At 38.7% G+C, this 18127-nt stretch overlaps 1 long non-coding RNA gene and 1 pseudogene across 1 annotated transcript in view; both read right to left on the minus strand.

Annotated features, from left to right (window-relative positions):
- The window catches only part of LOC113919581, a 202221-nt gene that overhangs the window by 73327 nt on the left and 110767 nt on the right, over positions 1-18127 (minus strand). The gene's annotated exons all lie outside the window — the stretch shown is intronic.
- Positions 11218-11315, minus strand: LOC113921130 (annotated as a pseudogene).

Here is an 18127-nt window from a genome sequence, read left to right on the forward strand (position 1 = left end):
CTTTCATTCTTTGGCTCACTGGGGGCATCTACCCTACCTCACCCCTTATCAGGGAGTCTGCTCCTACCCATAACCCTTGCTAAATGACTCAAGCTTGGATGTCAAAGGGCCAGAATCTGGATCCTCAGAGACATTTCCTGGATCAATGTAGCTCTACTTCAATGCCCAAACCCAGTTCCGCCTGATCTGGGTGTGATACCTCCACACTCATAGCTCATCCTATCAGACACTCACATGCTTCTGGATGGTCTCAGACTTAAGAAGCTCCATTTACGGGGCGCCTGGGTGGCTCAGTCGTTAAGCGTCTGCCTTCGGCTCGGGTCATGATCCCAGGGTCCTGGGATCAAGCCCCGCATCAGGCTACCCGCTCCGCGGGAAGCCTGCTTCTCCTCCCACTCCCCCTGCTTGTGTTTCCTCTCTCACTGTGTCTCTCTGTCAAATAAATAAATATAATCTTTAAAAAAAAAAACAAACAAAAAAACAAAATGAAAACATTAAAAAAAAAAAAGAAGCTCCATTTACTTGGTTCATGACCTTGACTTAAGAGCAGGATTTGTATCTGACTCAACTCTGTGTCTCCAGATCCTAAAATAATACCTAGCACTGCATAGTAGATTTTTTTTTTAAAGATTTTATTTATTTATTTGTCAGAAAGAGAGCACAAGTAGGGGGAGTGGCAGGCAGAGGGAGAAGCAGGCTCCCCACCGAGCAGGGAGCCTGACAGGGGGACTCCATCCCAGGACCCTGGGATCATGACCCGAGCCAAAGGCAGATGCTTAATTGACTGAGCCACCCAGGCGTCCCTGCATAGCAGGTTTTATACACACACACTCATGCATACACATACATTTTTTGGATGAATGAATGAATACCATCTATCACCTGACTTAAAACTCCCAACAATCTGCCACACTGATCTGACCTCCAGATAATGTAAGCTCCCTGGCTTGCCTCAGGTCACTTCCTTGTGAATTAATGGGAATAGCATTTCAAGATTATGGTCTTTGATTCCAAGGATCAGGTATTAGACATCACTGGTATGAGATTTAATCTTTTTTTTCTTTTAAAACTTAATTGAAATATAATGACATACAATAAATTGCACATACTTAAAATTTGGTACAATTTGGTAAATTAATGAGCATATTCCCAAAAGATGCCTTATGCCCCTTTGTAATTCCTCTTTCCCTCCAACCTACCACCTTATCACTAGGCAGCCACTAATCTCTTTCTATCATTATAGATTAATTTGTATTTTCTAGAATATTAAATAAATAGTCATTACAGTAAGTTTTCTTTTTTGGTCTGGCTACTTTCACGCAGCATAATTATTTTGGATTTATACATATTGTTGTGTGACCCTGGATTCATTCCTTTTCACTGCTGAGTAGTATTCTATTGTATTGATATACCAAAATTTTTATCTATTGATGGATATTTGGGTTGTTTACAGTGGGATTATATAAATAGAGCTTCTGTGAATGCTTTATATATGTGGGTCTTTATGTAGGTGCATATGTGTGTATATGTCTTTATGTAAACATATGCTTCCTTTTCTCTTGGATAAATAACTAAAGATGAAATGGCTGGATCATATATAGTAAGTGTACGTTTAACTTTTAAAGAAACTGCCAGGGGGTGGAGCAAGATGGCGGAGGAGTAGGAGACCTGGATTTCGTCTGGTCTCAGGAATTCGGCTGGATAGGGATCAAACCATTCTGAACACCTATGATCTCAACAGGAGATCGAAGAAAAGAATAGCAACAACTCTCTGAACAGAAAGTGACCACTTTCTGGAAGGTAGGACATGCGGAGAAGTGAATCCGAGGGGATATTCGGGAGGATAGACGGCAGGGGAGGAGCCTCCGGCGGCCGCTTCTGGCAAGTGATAGAGCCGCGGAGCACAAAATCGGAACTTTTAGAAGTCGGCTCCGCTGAGGGACATCACTCCAGTGGCTAAGCTGGGGGTGGAACCCTCGCGGGACAGTGTGGTCTCAGGACCCTCGGGGGTCACAGAAAGACCGGGGTGCCTGAGTGCGGCAGAGCTCCCAGGTATCAGAGCAGGGAAGCCGGCTGTAAAGACGGCTGTAGAGACGGAGGCCAGGAGTGGGCTCTCAGCTCGAGGTTGTCATAAACCGTGATCCACGGCACAGTCGGGCCACTGATCTTCCAGCAGGGACCCAACAAGTGGCAGATACGGGGAGACTCCCCTTCCTTCCCCGGAAGGAGCGGTGCGGGAGCGCACCGCAGGGATCAGCTGGATTTGGAGACTCCACACCAGGTCAGGTGCCAGAGATAGAAACGCTCGGTCACTGGCCAGGTGAGCACGGAGGGCAGCCAGAAACTGGGGAGATGGGAGTGACTGAATGCTTTTCTCTGGGGACTCACTGAGGAGTGGGGCCCCGAGTTCTCAGCTCCTCTGGGGCAGAGATTGGGAGGCCGCCATTTTCACTCTCATCCTCCAAAGCTGTACCGAAAGCTTGCAAGGAACAAAAGCTCCCGAGAGCAAACCCAAGCAGATTGCTTAGCCCTGACCGACAAGGGCGGGACAATTCCGCCTCCGGCAAAGACATCTGGGAACCATGGCAACAGGCCCCTCCCCCATAAGATCAGCAAGAACAGCCCGCCAAGACCAAGTTTACCAATCAATGAGAATGGCAGAACTCCAGTGCTAGGGGAATACTGCATATCGAATTCATGGCATTTTTACCATGATTCTTTAGTTTTTCAAAGTTAATTTTTTTAAAACTGTCTTTTTTTTTAATTTTTCTTTTTCCCTTTTTCAACCAACATCTTATCAATCCCTTTTTTAGAAAACATTTTTATTTTTCATTTTTAGAGTTATATTCTATGCCTTCATAGTAGTTACCCTTATTTTTGGCATATATATATAAGTTGTTCTCTCTTTAAAATTTTGAGATACAGTTTCTTCTAACAGATCAAAATATACCCTAAATCTCTAAAATTTTGAGATACAGTTTCTTCTAACAGATCAAAATATACCCTAAATCACTAGTGTATGGCTTTGTTCTAGTCTCCTGCCTGATCACATTCTCTCCCTTTTTTTTTAAATCCTCTTCTTTTTTTTTCAAACAACTTCTTATCAATTCCTTTTATAAAATTTTTTATAATTTTCATCTTTACATTCATATTCCATCTCTTCATCATATCAACCTTTATTTTTGTACATATATAAGTTTTTCTTTCTTTAAAATTTTGGGAGGTACTTTCTTCTAACAGACGAAAATACACCCAAAATCTAGTGTGTGGCACTGATCTATGCACCAGCCTGATCATATTTGATCATATTCTGGTTTTTTTGTTTTGTTCTGTTTTTGTTTGTTTTTATCTTTTTCTTTTTTCTTTCTTTCCCTTTCTTTTCCCCTGGTTTCAGGTCTTTTCTGATTTGCTTAGAGTATATTTTCTGGGGACGTTGTTACCTTGTTAGCATTTTGCTCTCTCACTCATCTATTCTCCTCTGGACAAAATGACAAGACGGAAAAAATCACCTCAACAAAAAGAACAAGAGGCAGTACCGACTGCCAGGGACCTACTCAATACGGACATTAGTACGATGTTGGAACTAGAGTTCAGAATGATGATTTTAAAGATACTAGCTGGGCTTGAAAAAAGCATGGAAGTTATTAGAGAAACCCTTTCTGAAGAAATGAAAGAACTAAAATCTAACCAAGTCAAAATCAAAAAGGCTATTAATGAGATGCAATCAAAACTGGGGGCGCTAATTTAGGATAAATGAGGCAGAAGAGAGAATTAGTGTTATAGAAGACCAAATGATGGAAAATAAAGAAGCTGAGAAAAAGAGAGATAAACAACTATTGGATCACGAGGGCAGAATTTGAGAGATAAGCGATACCATAAGATGAAACATTAGAATAATTGGGATCCCAGAAGAAGAAGAGAGAGAGAGGGGCTGAAGGTATATTGGAGCAAATTATAGTGGAGAACTTCCCTAATTTGGGAAAGGAAAAAAGCATCAAAATCCAGGAGGCACAGAGAACCCCTCTCAAAATCCATAAAAATAGGTCAACACCCCAACATCTAACCGTAAAACTTACGAGTCTCAGAGACAAGAGAAAATCCTGAAAGCAGCTCGGGAGAAGAGATCTGTAACCTACAATGGTAGAAACAGTAGATTGGCAACAGACCTATCCACAGAGACCTGGCAGGCCAGAAAGGACTGGCATGATATATTCAGAGCACTAAATGAGAAAAATATGCAGCCAAGAATACTATATCCAGCTAGGCTGTCATTGAAAATAGAAGGAGGGATAAAAAGCTTCCAGGACAAACAAAAACTAAAGGAATTTGCAAACATGAAACCAGCCCTACAAGAAATATTGAAAGGGCTCCTCTAAGCAAAGAGAGAGCCTAAAAGCAACATAGACCAGAAAGGAACACAGACAATATACAGTAACAGTCACCTTATAGGCAATACAATGGCACTAAATTCATATCTTTCAATAGTTACCCTGAAAGTAAATGGGCTAAATGCCCCAATCAAAAGACACAGGCTATCAGATTGGATTAAAAAACAAGACCCATCAATATGCTGTCTGCAAGAGACTCGTTTTAGACCCAAAGACAACCCCTGATTGAAAGTGAGGGGGTGGAAAACCATTTACCATGCTAATGGTCACCAAAAGAAAGCTGGGGTGGCAATCCTTATATCAGACAAATTAGATTTTAAACCAAAGACTGTAATAAGAGATGAGGAAGGACACTATATCCTACTTAAAGGGTCTATCCAACAAGAAGATCTAACAATTGTAAATATCTATGCCCCTAACATGGGAGCAGCCAGTTATATAAGGCAATTAATAACAAAAGCAAAGAAACACATTGACAACAATACAATAATAGTGGGGGACTTTAACACCCCCCTCACTGAAATGGACAGATTATCTAAGCAAAAGATCAACAAGGAAATAAAGACTTTGAATGACACACATTGGACGAAATGGACATCACAGATATATTCAGAACATTCCATCCCAAAGCAACAGAATACACATTCTTCTCTAGTGACCATGGAACATTCTCCAGAATAGATCACATCCTAGTTCACAAATCAGGTCTTAACTGGTACCAAAATACTGGGATCATTCCCTGCATATTTTTGGACCACAGTGCTTTGAAACTAGAACTCAATCACAAGAGGAAAGTCGGAAAGAACCCAAATACACGGAGGCTAAAGAGCATCCTACTAAAGAATGAATGGGCCAACCAGGAAATTAAAGAAGAATTAAAAAAATTCATGGAAACCAATGAAAATGAAAACACAACTGTTCAAAATCTTTGGGATACAGCAAAGGCAGTCCTAAGAGGGAAGTATATAGCAATACAAGTCTTTTTCAAGAAACAAGAAAGGTCTCAAATACACAACCTAACCCTATACCTAAAGGAGCTGGAGAAAGAACAGCAAATAAAGCCTAAACCCAGCAGGAGAAGAGAAATAATAAAGATCAGAGCAGAAATCAATGAAATAGAAACCAAAAGAACAGTAGAACAGATCAACGAAACTAGGAGCTGATTCTTTGAAAGAATTAACAAGATTGATAAACCCCTGGCCAGACTTATCAAAAAGAAAAGAGAAATGACCCAAATCAACAAAATCATGAATGAAAGAGGAGAGATCACAACCAACACCAAAGAAATACAAACAATTATAAGAACATATTATGAGCAACTCTATGCCAGCAAATTAGATAACCTGGAAGAAATGGATGCATTCCTAGAGATGTATCAACTACCAAAACTGAACCAGGAAGCAATAGGAAACCTAAACAGACCTATAACCACTAAGGAAATTGAAGCAGTCATCAAAAATCTCCCAAAAAACAAAAGCCCAGGGCCAGATGGCTTCCCAGGGGAAATCTACCAAACATTTCAAGAAGAACTAATACCTATTCTCCTCACACTGTTCCAAAAAATGGAAATGGAAGGAATACTTCCAAACTCACTTTATGAGGCCACCATTACCTTGATCCCCAAACCAGACAAAGACCCCATCAATAAGGAGAATTACAGACCAATATCCTTGATGAACATGGATGCAAAAATTCTCACCAAAATACTAGCCAATAGGATCCAACAGTACATTAAAAAGATTATTCACCATGACCAAGTGGGATTTATCCCTGGGCTGCAAGGTTGGTTCAACATCTGCAAATCAATCAACGTGATATAATACATTAACAAAAGAAAGAACAAGAATCATATGATCCTCTCAATAGATGCAGAAAAAGCATTTCACAAAGTTCAGCATCCTTTCTTGATCAAAACTCTTCAGAGTATAGGGATAGAGGGTACGTACCTCAATATCATAAAAGCCATCTATGAAAAACCCACAGCCAATATCATTCTCAATGGGGGAAAAACTGAGAGCTTTCCCCCTAAGGTCAGGAAAGTGGCAGGGATGTCCACTATCAACACTGCTATTCAACATAGTATTAGAAGTCCTAGCCACAGCAATCAGACAACAAAAAGAAATCAAAGGCATCCAAATCGGCAAAGAGAAAGTCAAACTCTCACTAGTTTGCAGATGATATAATACTTTATGTGCAAAACCCAAAAGACTCCACCCCAAAACTGCTAGAACTCATACAGGAATTCAGTAAAGTGGCAGGATATAAAATCAATGCACAGAAATCAGTGGCATTTCTATACACCAACAACAAGATAGAAGAAAGAGAAATTAAGGAGTCGGTCCCATTTACAATTGCACCCAAAACCATAAGATACCTAGGAATAAATCTAACCAAAGAGGCAAAGGATCTGTACTCAGAAAACTATAAAATACTCATGAAAGAAATTGAGGAAGACACAAAGAAATGGAAAAACGTTCCATGCTCATGGATTGGAAGAACAAATATCATTAAGATGTCAATGCTGCCTAGAGCAATCTACACATTCAATGCAATCCCCATCAAAATACCATCCACTTTTTTCAAAGAAATGGAACAAATAATCCTAAAATTTGTATGGAACCAGAAGAGACCCCGAATAGCCAGAGGATTGTTGAAAAAGAAAAGCAAAGCTGGCGACATCACAATTCCAGACTTCCAGCTTTATTACAAAGCTGTCATCATCAAGACAGTATGGTACTGGCATAAAAACAGACACATAGATCAATGGAACAGAATAGAGAGCCCAGAAATGGACCCTCAACTCTATGGTCAACTCATCTTCGACAAAGCAGGAAAGAATGTCCAATGGAAAAAAGACAAGTCTCTTTAACAAACGGTGTTGGGAAAATTGGACAGCCACATGCAGAAGAATGAAACGGGACCATTTCCTTACACCACACACAAAAATAGACTCAAAATGATTGAAAGACCTAATGTGAGACAGGAATCCATCAAAATCCTACAGGAGAACACAGGCAGCAACCTCTTGCACCTCAGCCGCAGCAACTTCTTCCTAGAAACATCACCAAAGGCAAGGGAAGCCAGGGCAAAAATGAACTATTGGGACTTCATCAAGATAAAAAGCTTTTGCACAGCAAAAGAAACAGTCAACAAAACCAAAAGACAACCGACAGAATGGGAGAAGATATTTGCAAATGACATATCAGATAAAGGGCTAGTATCCAAAATCTATAAAGAACTTCTTAAACTCAACACCCAAAGAACAAATGATCTAATCAAGAAATGGGCAGAAGACATGAACAGGCATTTTTCCAAAGAAGACATCCAATGGCCAACAGACACATGAAAAAGTGCTCAACATCGCTCAGCATCAGGGAAATCCAAATCAAAACCTCAATGAGATATCACCTCACACCAGTCAGAATGGTTAAAATTAAGTCAGGAAATGACAGATGTTGGCAGGGATGCGGAGAAAGGGGAACCCTCCTACACTGTTGGTGGGAATACAAGCTGGTGCAGCCACTCTGGAAAACAGTATGGAGGTTCCTCAAAAATCAGTGTGGAGGGCGCCTGGGTGGCTCAGTTGGTTAAGCAACTGCCTTCAGCTCAGGTCATGATCCTGGAGTCCCGGGATTGAGTCCCGCATCGGGCTCCCTGCTTGGCAAAGGGCCTGCTTCTCCCTCTAACCCTCCCCGCTCTCATATACTCTTTCTCTCTCTCTCATTCTCACTCTCTCAAAATAAATACATAAATCTTTAAAAAAAAAAAGACACATTAAAAAAAAAAGAAATCAGTGTGGAGGTTCCACCAGTTACCAAGTATATCCATTGCAATTACACATTCAGGTACCAGAGAAATTACTTTTTCTTACTTTAGTTTTCTCCATAGCATTTATCACCGTCTCTTAATAGTACTTATTAAGTACAACTTAATACACTTAATTCATTTTAATATACTTACTATATTTATTCATTTTATTATCTGTCTCCCCAGTGAATCTAATTTCCATACAGACAGGCATTTTTTTCTTTTTTTGAAACTGATATATTTCCAATGCCTACAAATTGCCTAACACATCCCAGAAATATAGCTCTAGCACATAGCAGGCATTCAGTAAATACTTGTTCAGTGAAAGAATAAATAGTGCCCGACTCCCAACATGAGCTCATTATTGTTATTGTTATAATTGCCCTAAGATTTTCCCATCTCTCCCAGCAAGTATGAATTCAAGTGTGAAACATTCACTCTGGAGCAAATTAGGGAAAGGTTTCTATAAGAGGATCAGAGATGACTGATGGCACCTCAGGTGTCCCATGGAACCGTATATGTGTTGGTGTTTGGCTGAGAGGTGGAAGGCAGACCATTAAGGGGAACCACTCCAGGGTCCTTGGCACTTTCCATCTCTCTCTCCTCCCCTAATGTGACTTGAAGTACATATATTTAATCTCTCACATTTTCCAGTGGTAATTATTGGTATTTTTTTAGCCTCGGAAAATGGAATTTCTTGTTTTTAAAGCACTGAGCAATCAAATACTTAAATACTTTCAGGCTTTCTCTTTAAAAATTGAAAGATATGGCTATTGCCATATTTACTGGTGCTTAAAAGTAGAGCCTCATTTCAAAGGAGGCATGTGCTTTTCTATTTTATCACAGTCCTCACCACTCTTCATTGTCTTTTTCACATGAAGGCCAAGTGACAGTTATCAGTCACCAATGTATGAATCACACCATTTTTTTCTTAAAGTGAAGAAAAAGTGATATTGTTTATATAACCAAGTACATACAAAAACTGGGAAGAATACAATGTAAACACAGAGAAATACACATTTCAAGAAAAATGGGAATAGGGTTTTGGGGAGGTAAGAGAGAACAAAGATCATTCCTAAGCATTTAATATATAATATGCAAACAACATATGACTATGTACATAGAGTGCAGTTCAAGATATAAGAACCTGAGTTTGCAACCCTTCCTCTAATCCAATAAAGAGGAATACATAGTATATTTTACCTACTGTATAATTTGCAAGGTACTTTTTTTTTTTAAATCTGTAGTTCACATTATCATGCATGGCAATTTTAGTGTTTTTTTTTTTTTCATATTGACATCTTACCCCCAAGATATATAATGTGCTACTTCAACTCCCAAGTTTTCCCCTTTAGAAATGGAAATAAAGAGAGACTCATTGCTAATTCATATGCTTCATCACTGTTGCTTCCTTATTTACATAAAATTTTATAATTCTAGCTGAAGAACAATTTAATTAAAATCTTAACTAAGGACCCTCATTCTCTTCAATTTCAATATGGGGAAGGGTAATTTATTCTTCCAGTTGCTTTTAGTTGATGGTTTTAGGATCCAATAACTGTAATTACAACAGTGAAAGTAAAATTGCATATTGTAATTTGAATTCTGGGGTGTCCTTAGCTAGTAAATACACATGATGACTAAAAAAGGTAACGACATCAGGGATAACCATCTGGATGTTTCTTAAAAGGTCAAAGGCAAATCCATCACCATCCCAGCATTAAACTAAGCTTAAATGGTAGGGTATGGTGCATATTTGTCAAAATCTCATAAGGAAACAAGAGTATTCTCATATTTATCTTAATATATCTTTCTCCCTCTACCACCTTTCCCATCTTCATTCAAGCCATTTACAAAAATAAGGCAGTTATTGAGCCCAATATTCACTGATAGCCAAGCTGGAAGCTTTTGGGTGTGAACCAGACTGGGGATGACTCACTGAAAGCCAAATGTTTGTATGGAAAGCTCCCCCTAAAATGGCACAAAAGCAAATATTTATAAACATGTTAAAAAACCATTTCGGAACTCTTAGGAGGAGGGGTTAAAATATCGCCACCCATTCCTAATTACACAATTTTGATAAAACATTGCTTTGCTACCATTGTGCTGACCCAGGCTGTAACCTTTCAACAAGGTTGCTATTTGGTAGGACTGTCCTGACTAGCAGTATTTATTTTGAAATATGATTCTATTTTGATAACTTCAGCCCAATCTGTATTTTGAATGCATCAAAAATTCATGTGCTACTTGTGTGAAAGTTTTAAGTTTCCTATAGATATGTCTCAATTGCAATCTATACAGAGTTCATAAGAAAAGTGTGGTTACAAATGGAAATTTGTTTCTTTCTGAGCAAATTTTGACCTCAAATGGTATAAGCATATATTTAAATTCTGTACCTTAATGTTGTCTATTGTTTTATTGTTTTATTTATTTATAAATATTTTATTTATTTATTTGACAGAGAGAGACACAGCGAGAGAGGGAACACAAGCAGAGGGAGTGCGAGAGGGAGAAGCAGGCTTCCCGCCGAGCAGGAAGTCCGATGTGGGACTCGATCCCAGGACCCTGGGACCACAACCCAAGCAGAAGGCAGATGCTTAACTACTGAGCCATCCAGGCGCCCCTTGTCTATTGTTTTAAACACCTTTCTCTACCCCTCAAGCAAATAAGAAATGGTTGTTTTCATTCTGACAGATATTTTCGGCACACATCAGGTTCCTGCTTAGACTTAGAAAGCCTTTACTTGAGATCTTAGAGCCCATGACTGAGACTATTCGGGGTCTATGGGAAGTCAGCTCCTGTTAGAAGCTACCTCTGAAGAAGAGGTGATGATGGTGGTAGAAGTTTGGTGTTTTTTCCATCTGGTCCAGATTTGAAAAGGAACCAGGGGGACAGGAAGTGGTCAGGCCAAGAGGCCAGCCTTCCTGCTGAACCAAGCTGCCTACCCTTTTTATGTGACCCCCTACAAGGGTTCTTAGGTTTGTTGGCTTATTTTATTTTATTTTATTATTTTATTTTATTTTAAAATATGGAACACCTCACAAATCTGTGTGTCATCCTTGCTCAGGGTCCATGCTAATCTTTCCTGTTATCATTCCAATTTTATTTATTTTATTCTATTTTTTTTGTTTTTTTTTAAAGATTTTATTTATTTATTCATGAGAGACAGAGAGAGAGAGAGAGAGAGAGAGAGAGGCAGAGGGAGAAGCAGGCTCCCAAGGAGCAGGGAGCCCGATGCGGGACTCGATCCCAGGACCCTGGGATCATGACCTGAGCCGAAGGCAGATGCTTAACCATCTGAGCCACCCAGGTGCCCTATCATTCCAATTTTAGTATATGTGCTGCCAAAGGGTGCAATTGTTGGCATATTTTAAAAAGGACATTGAGCTATACCAGGCATCGATGATTGAGCTCATTGAACTAAGCAGCGGTACTCTTTTAGAATTTTGTCTTGTATCCAAAAAACCAATAAGAAGTGGTTAGACTAGTGGCTATAAAGAGATATGAATACAGAGGCTAGTATCAAGGAGAGATAATATCATCTTTGATCTCCATATATGGGACTGGTGTTATCTTTGTCTGTAGCAAAAACATCCTGACCAGATTAGTGTATGGGGACTGAGTTATAGATATAGCCCTGCTTCCTTTAGCCAAGATCATGGGAAAACGGGTTCTCTAGATAAGTGAATTGCCTAGATTTCTGGAGTTTCCCCCAGTAAGTACCAAAATTAAAAAAAAAAATTAACTACAGAAAATGGAAGGACCTCTGTGGCGTATGATTGAAGGGGTAGGGTCAGTTAAGTGAAAGTTTTTAGTTCTCCCCTTATGCTCTTCTATAAAGAATAAATTTTTAAATAAAATTAATACATATTATTTTATTATTTTTAAAAATTTACTTGGAACTATTTTCACACAAATAGATGGGTTATGTATTTCTGACCTCTCAAACAGAGCCAAACTGAGTTTTCTTTTGATGATTATCATCATTATAAAACTCAGTTCTTCTCTGTACCACAAAGCAATGATACCCTCAAGTAGTCCTGGAGTGTACTGAATGGTTTATTCCCACACTAAATGTCCTCAGACTTTTAATTTATTTCTCACAAATTTTTTTTGCTGTCTGTTTTGCTGTGAGATTGTCAGCTGTCATTTCATCCTGACAGAATTCCACCTACCTTTAGCAGCCTCTCTTTTGAATTTGTTGCTTTAATAATGCTCCCTAATTGGCTGACTGGTTGGTAAGTCACATAAACAAAACTATTGTTAATAGTCCATGTAAAATTAAATTAAATGAGCATAGAGTGTATGCCCAAGGGTCACTCCTATGAGCAATGTACCCTTTAAAGTTTTAGTACATTTATTTGGAGATTTCAGTCTTATCCTTTCTATTTGGATTACAGCTGTGATTCAGATACTAGATGACACTGGATAAAAGAGTTATATATAAATGAAATGATGTCCTGCTGTCATGTAATGAAATGAGTTGCATCCTTTCTTCTTTCCCTTGTGAAATTGCTCAGTAGCAATCCAGGTAGATTGCATGTGATATTAAATTGTAGTTATTCTCATTCTTTAGGCTAATTGAAATGATAGCCCTAAACACGTTGCCAGTTCTAGAATAATATTTAAATTAGAAATAATTGCCAGCATTTGGATAAGAATTCATTTATAGTAAATGTTTTCAAATGTGATAAATGCATATTTGGCCTTTGTCCTTGGTTCCTGACACAGAGCTTCTACCCTTAGAATTTCCTGAAAGAGTGTAGGGGGATCTTTTGTCATTCATAAGACTCTTTCAACCACAGCAGAGTTGTATATGCTAGTGGGACAACTCTTGGTGGGTTCCTAGGTAGCTTTAGGATGGGAGCTGGTTGCCAGAGGAGCCAACCTTGTTAGTGTGTTAGAACTTCCAGCTCCATCCTGCTGATCTCCAGGGAGGGGAGAGAAGCTGGAGATTGACTTAATCACCAATGGTCAATAATTTACTCAATCATACCTATGTACGGCAACCTCCATAAAAAACACTAAATGACTGGGTTCAGAGAGCTTCCTGGTGGGTGAACATATAGAGGTGATATGCCCGAAGAGGGCATGCAAGCTCTTTGCCCCCGCCCCACCTTATATTTTGCCCAAGCAGGCTTTTGGCTGTTCCTGAATTGTATCCTTTGTAATAAACCAGTAAATAGCAAGTAAACTGTTTCTGAGTTCTGTGAGCCATTCTAAAAAATTATGGAACCTGAGAAGGGGGTCATGGGAACCCCTAATTTATAGCCTGTCCATCAGAAATATGGTTGGCCTGGGATTTGTGATTGGTGTCTGAAGTGGGGGCAGTTTTGTGGGAATGAGCCTTAACATGTCTACTAACTCTGGTAGTTAGTGCCAGAATTGAATTGTAGGACACACAGTAGGTGCCTGGAGAGTTGGAAAATTGGCTGGTGTACGGAAAAAAACCTACACATTTGATGTCAAAAGTGTTTCGAGTGAAAAACTGCTCACCAGGCTTTTATGATCTCAAATGCTTGAATATGTGTCAGGTTTGCCAAATCCATATAAAAAAAACATACATGTAGGCTCTCGTCTACTGGGTAGATCAGACAAGCAAGACTCAGCTGACTCACAGATACATGGAAATAGATCAAACAAGTAGCATGTGTTTGAAAGGAACATTTTAGTTAAGACAGGGAGTGGGGATTTTTTGACAATTGTTCTGAATGTGAGTCAGAATGTAGGTTTGCGTGGGTGAGTGTGTGGGTAGATACATCTGTGGGTGTCAGAAAGAGACAGCCAGAGATAGATGGCTGTAGTTTTGTAGCTAGTAAAATGACTATAATAGTAAAGTAAATTAAAGATATAGACCTTCACGGAGCCTTTAAAATAGTTTTAGCTAAACAATGTCAACAGAAGGTTTATTTAAAATACCAATCGCTTCCCACAAAGAGTTTAAATTACCTTACACAGTAACAGGCAATTTTCATTTACCACTTACTTGAAATTTGGTAATTATCACAAGTGAAATCTTATACTCCTGGTAGCCAAAACTTTTTAAAAATGGGAAAATTAAAATAAATCGGCTGAATTGCTTATCTAGAAAATGACCTTCGGCTGTTCAAAGCATAAGGCATGACAGCAACTAAGTTGCAAAGGAAAAAGAAGCTAAAATGGGTAATAGGATAACAAAAATTTTATCTATAGCTATAACAAGATGATTTCTGATATACTTAACTACATGCAATAATTGGGCAATATAAAAGTATGAAAATATAGGGAATTGGTGTTATAATTGCTTGCCTGGTTTTATCTGGGAGAATAATGATGCTAGTGAAGTAGAGTCTACGCACAGAGACTCTATTTGACAAATTCAGATTCTGTTTTTGGCAATTCCATTATTGTATCCATGGATCCTCCTAAGTGTGAACTTATGGGCAAGTCCAGAGCCCACGGAGCTATTTGGAATATCACTTGAAACTAAATAAAGCAAAGAATTCCAGAATGAAAGAGCAACTCACATATTTGAGCCTCTTGATGTGCTTCCTCGCTGAAATTAACAACCCTGTATCTGCCCTCCAGGAGTTCAGCCCTTGAATTAAACAGTTAAAGAAGCTGATAAGCATTGTTTGTGTTAGGTGCTATTACAATACAGGTCAATGGAGGAAATCATTATTAATTCTTCATTCACTGACAGTGATTTTCTTTCCAAAATAGATACACATTTTTCTAATTATAAAAATAATGCAAGTTCATTATAAGAGAATTCAGATATGATAGAAAAGTATCATTCATTGATTTAAGAGAATTCATTTAAAGCTATTAAACACTAAAGGAGCAAAGGGTCTGTGCTTCATTTTATATTCTCTCTTTGTAAACTAACTTCTCCATTTCTTGCCATGTATCACTTTTCATTATTAACTGGTGGAAAATAAGTGATACAATGTACTTGCCTAGCAGGGCAAGAAACGAGACTCATTCTTTCTCTTTACTACCTTTATGTCTATACGCCATTATTGGTTCTCACATAGTATAAGTGTAATTTAAATTTATCTCATAAGGTACTTGGGGGCTAGAAAAATCCAAAAAACTACATTTGCCTCTTATTCATGTTGGTAAGATCACTCCTGCACTCCCAATAAGGGAACTCTTACCTCTCTGCATTCTAAAGTCCTATTCATTACCTCACCTTTTCCTTCAGAGCTGGGAAGTCAGATCCCATGTAACGAGTCTGAGGATGATTAATGGTGGCTTTGAGCTGCTGATGTGCAGGGTGCAAGATACAGAGAATTATGTGAGCTTTGCTTTGGGACAAGATAGGTTTATGTTGCAGTTGTCCAATTAATCTGAAACCCCAGTGCTTAACACAAGAAAGGTTTAATTCTTGCTTGTGCCGCATATGCATTACAGATGGGGAAACGGTCTCACGCAAGGATGAGGATGATGGAGGCTCTGCCATCTTGTGGCTGTACCAGCTCCCGGGTCACTGCCCCAGGGAAATAGAGACAAGAGAATCTCAGGTGGGCTTTTCACTACTCCTACCCAGAAGAACTACCTGGGGCTTCTGCTCACATTTTATTGGCCACATGGTCTTCCTAACTTCAAAGGAGCTAGGAATTTGGGGAATAGATGGAACGATTGGTTAAAACGGTCGCTCCCTTAAACCTAAGTGTGCATTTCTGACCACAGGCTGACATCATTCAAAATCAAAGAAGTGATATTAAATTATTTACTTATGTCAATTTTCTACTCCATTGGCATGAATGTTTGAGTGTGAGATGTACGTAGAGAAGAATACACTTTACACATAAGGACAGTTTTCTATATGTAATTACTGTATACATAATAGCTTATTATTTTCCACAATAGGTATCCAAAAAGGAGGATGATATTGTGAAAGAGAAAATAATACCAAGCCCTCATTTTTTACCACTAATTCCAATGTGGGTTGACTAAAAGCAGCAACATGCCTGGATTTGTCAGGCTAGACTACTTTCTGTAACAATTAGTTAACTTCTGGTCTTTAGAATTCTGGGTAATTTTTTCTTTTGTTTATCTGAATTTTATAGTTTTTCTATAATCTCCGTGGCTTAAGAAAACAGAATTTATTTATCGCATACATTAACAATTTAGTGTGGGGATTTGACAAATGGCCTTCCGTGAGGTGATTTAGGGACCTGGGCTCCTCCTTCCTGAGACTTTGCCATCCTCCAAGGTTTCCAAAGCCTCTGCATCAAGCAGACAAAGGAAGAGAACCATGAAGAGGATGGGGGCCAGCCTTCACAGAATATTATCATTCACACCCACATTGTGTTAGCCAGAAATCACCATCACACTTAGCCTCAGGGAGCCTGGGGTATGTAGTCTGGCTGTGTGCACAGACAGGAAAGAAATCAGTTTGGTAAGTGTCTACTACAACATCCCTCACATGACCTAAATAAATAAATAAGGAGAAGAAAAACTAAGGAGTCTGATTAGAGTTGGAGCTGTCCGGGAGAAAGAACATTATTTCTCTTGCCTTATCCTTACTTCCTTCATTTATAGCTCTATGTTGCTTCTCCACAAGTTCTTCATTTTATTTTTTTAAACCAGTTTTTAAGAATTTTAATATTCTGCTTTGTTGAGAGTGTACAGAAATGAACATGATGACACTCCACTGGTTGGAATGTAAGCTGATAATCTTACTGAAGGGGAATTTATCTATATGAATCAAAAACCTAAAAAAAGGGTATAGTTAACAATTCTATTTCTAGAATTTTATCCAGGGGAAATAAACAGGTAATATAAACAGATGCATGTACAAGTATATTTAGCATAGTATTGCTAATAATGCCGAAACATTTTATGACCTAAATGTCCAGCAACTGAAGGTAAATTAATGCTACTTCTAATAAAATATCACGTGGCCATGAATGACCATAAATGTCTATATAGTGATATCAAACAATGTTCCTTATACATTCTATAAAAATATCAGTTTACAAATCTCTATGTCTGGAATATTTCCATTTTGATTTTTTAAAAAATGATTATATATAACATACAATATATATCAAATCAAAATCAAAATGGAAATATGCTAGACATAGGTTTATAAATTGATATATATGTAAATTTTTGCTTATCTGTGTTTTTTAACTTTCTGACATTAACAAGTGATATTTTTCTAAAAAAGGAATTTAGTTTTTATTTTATTTATTTTATTTATATTTTAAAATGATTTTATTTATTTATTTGAGGGAGAGCACCATGCAGGAGCAGGGGGAGGGGAAGAGAGAGAAGGAGAAGCAGATTCCCTGTTGAGCAGGGAGCCCTCTGCAGGGCTGATCCCAGGACCCTGGGATCATGACCTGAGCCAAAGGTAGATGCTTAACCTACTGAGCCATCCAGGTGTCCCTAGTTTTTATTTTAAAGTAAAAAACAAAAACCCCTACATTTAAAACAGAAACACAGAGTTTTAATCCATACACATCTCAAAGAAAAAAACAACAACAACAAAATACCAACTGATTACCCAGACTGGCTCTATCTTCCAGGCCTCCATGCCTGAGCACCTGGAGCAGTCCTAGCCTTCGGGGTGGGGGCAGGTGGGTGGGATGGGGGTTGGGGAACCAAGATCTTGGTAGGCCCTTGTCTCAGTGCCCGGCTTAGACAAACTGTGGAGTCCACGCATAGCTGCTGCTCTTCATTCCTCACCTCCCTCATTCTGACAATAGTCTGCTTTCTTTCCTCTGAGTAGGAAACCTGCAGAGGCAGCTGGCTTGTGATATTTTGTGTGGGCATGTGAGTTATATGCAAATCACATGGAAAGACAGTCAGAATCTTTTCTCAGATGGTCCAAGAATATTTGTCTATTTGTCTTGAGTCTGTATTATACCTAAAAGAGGGCACAAACTTCTGAGATTTTGCTTACTTAATTTCTTCCAGAATTAAGTCAAGCTGCTGTC

This window comes from Zalophus californianus, chromosome 3 (assembly GCF_009762305.2).
Source record: "Zalophus californianus isolate mZalCal1 chromosome 3, mZalCal1.pri.v2, whole genome shotgun sequence".
NCBI lineage: Eukaryota > Metazoa > Chordata > Mammalia > Carnivora > Otariidae > Zalophus > Zalophus californianus.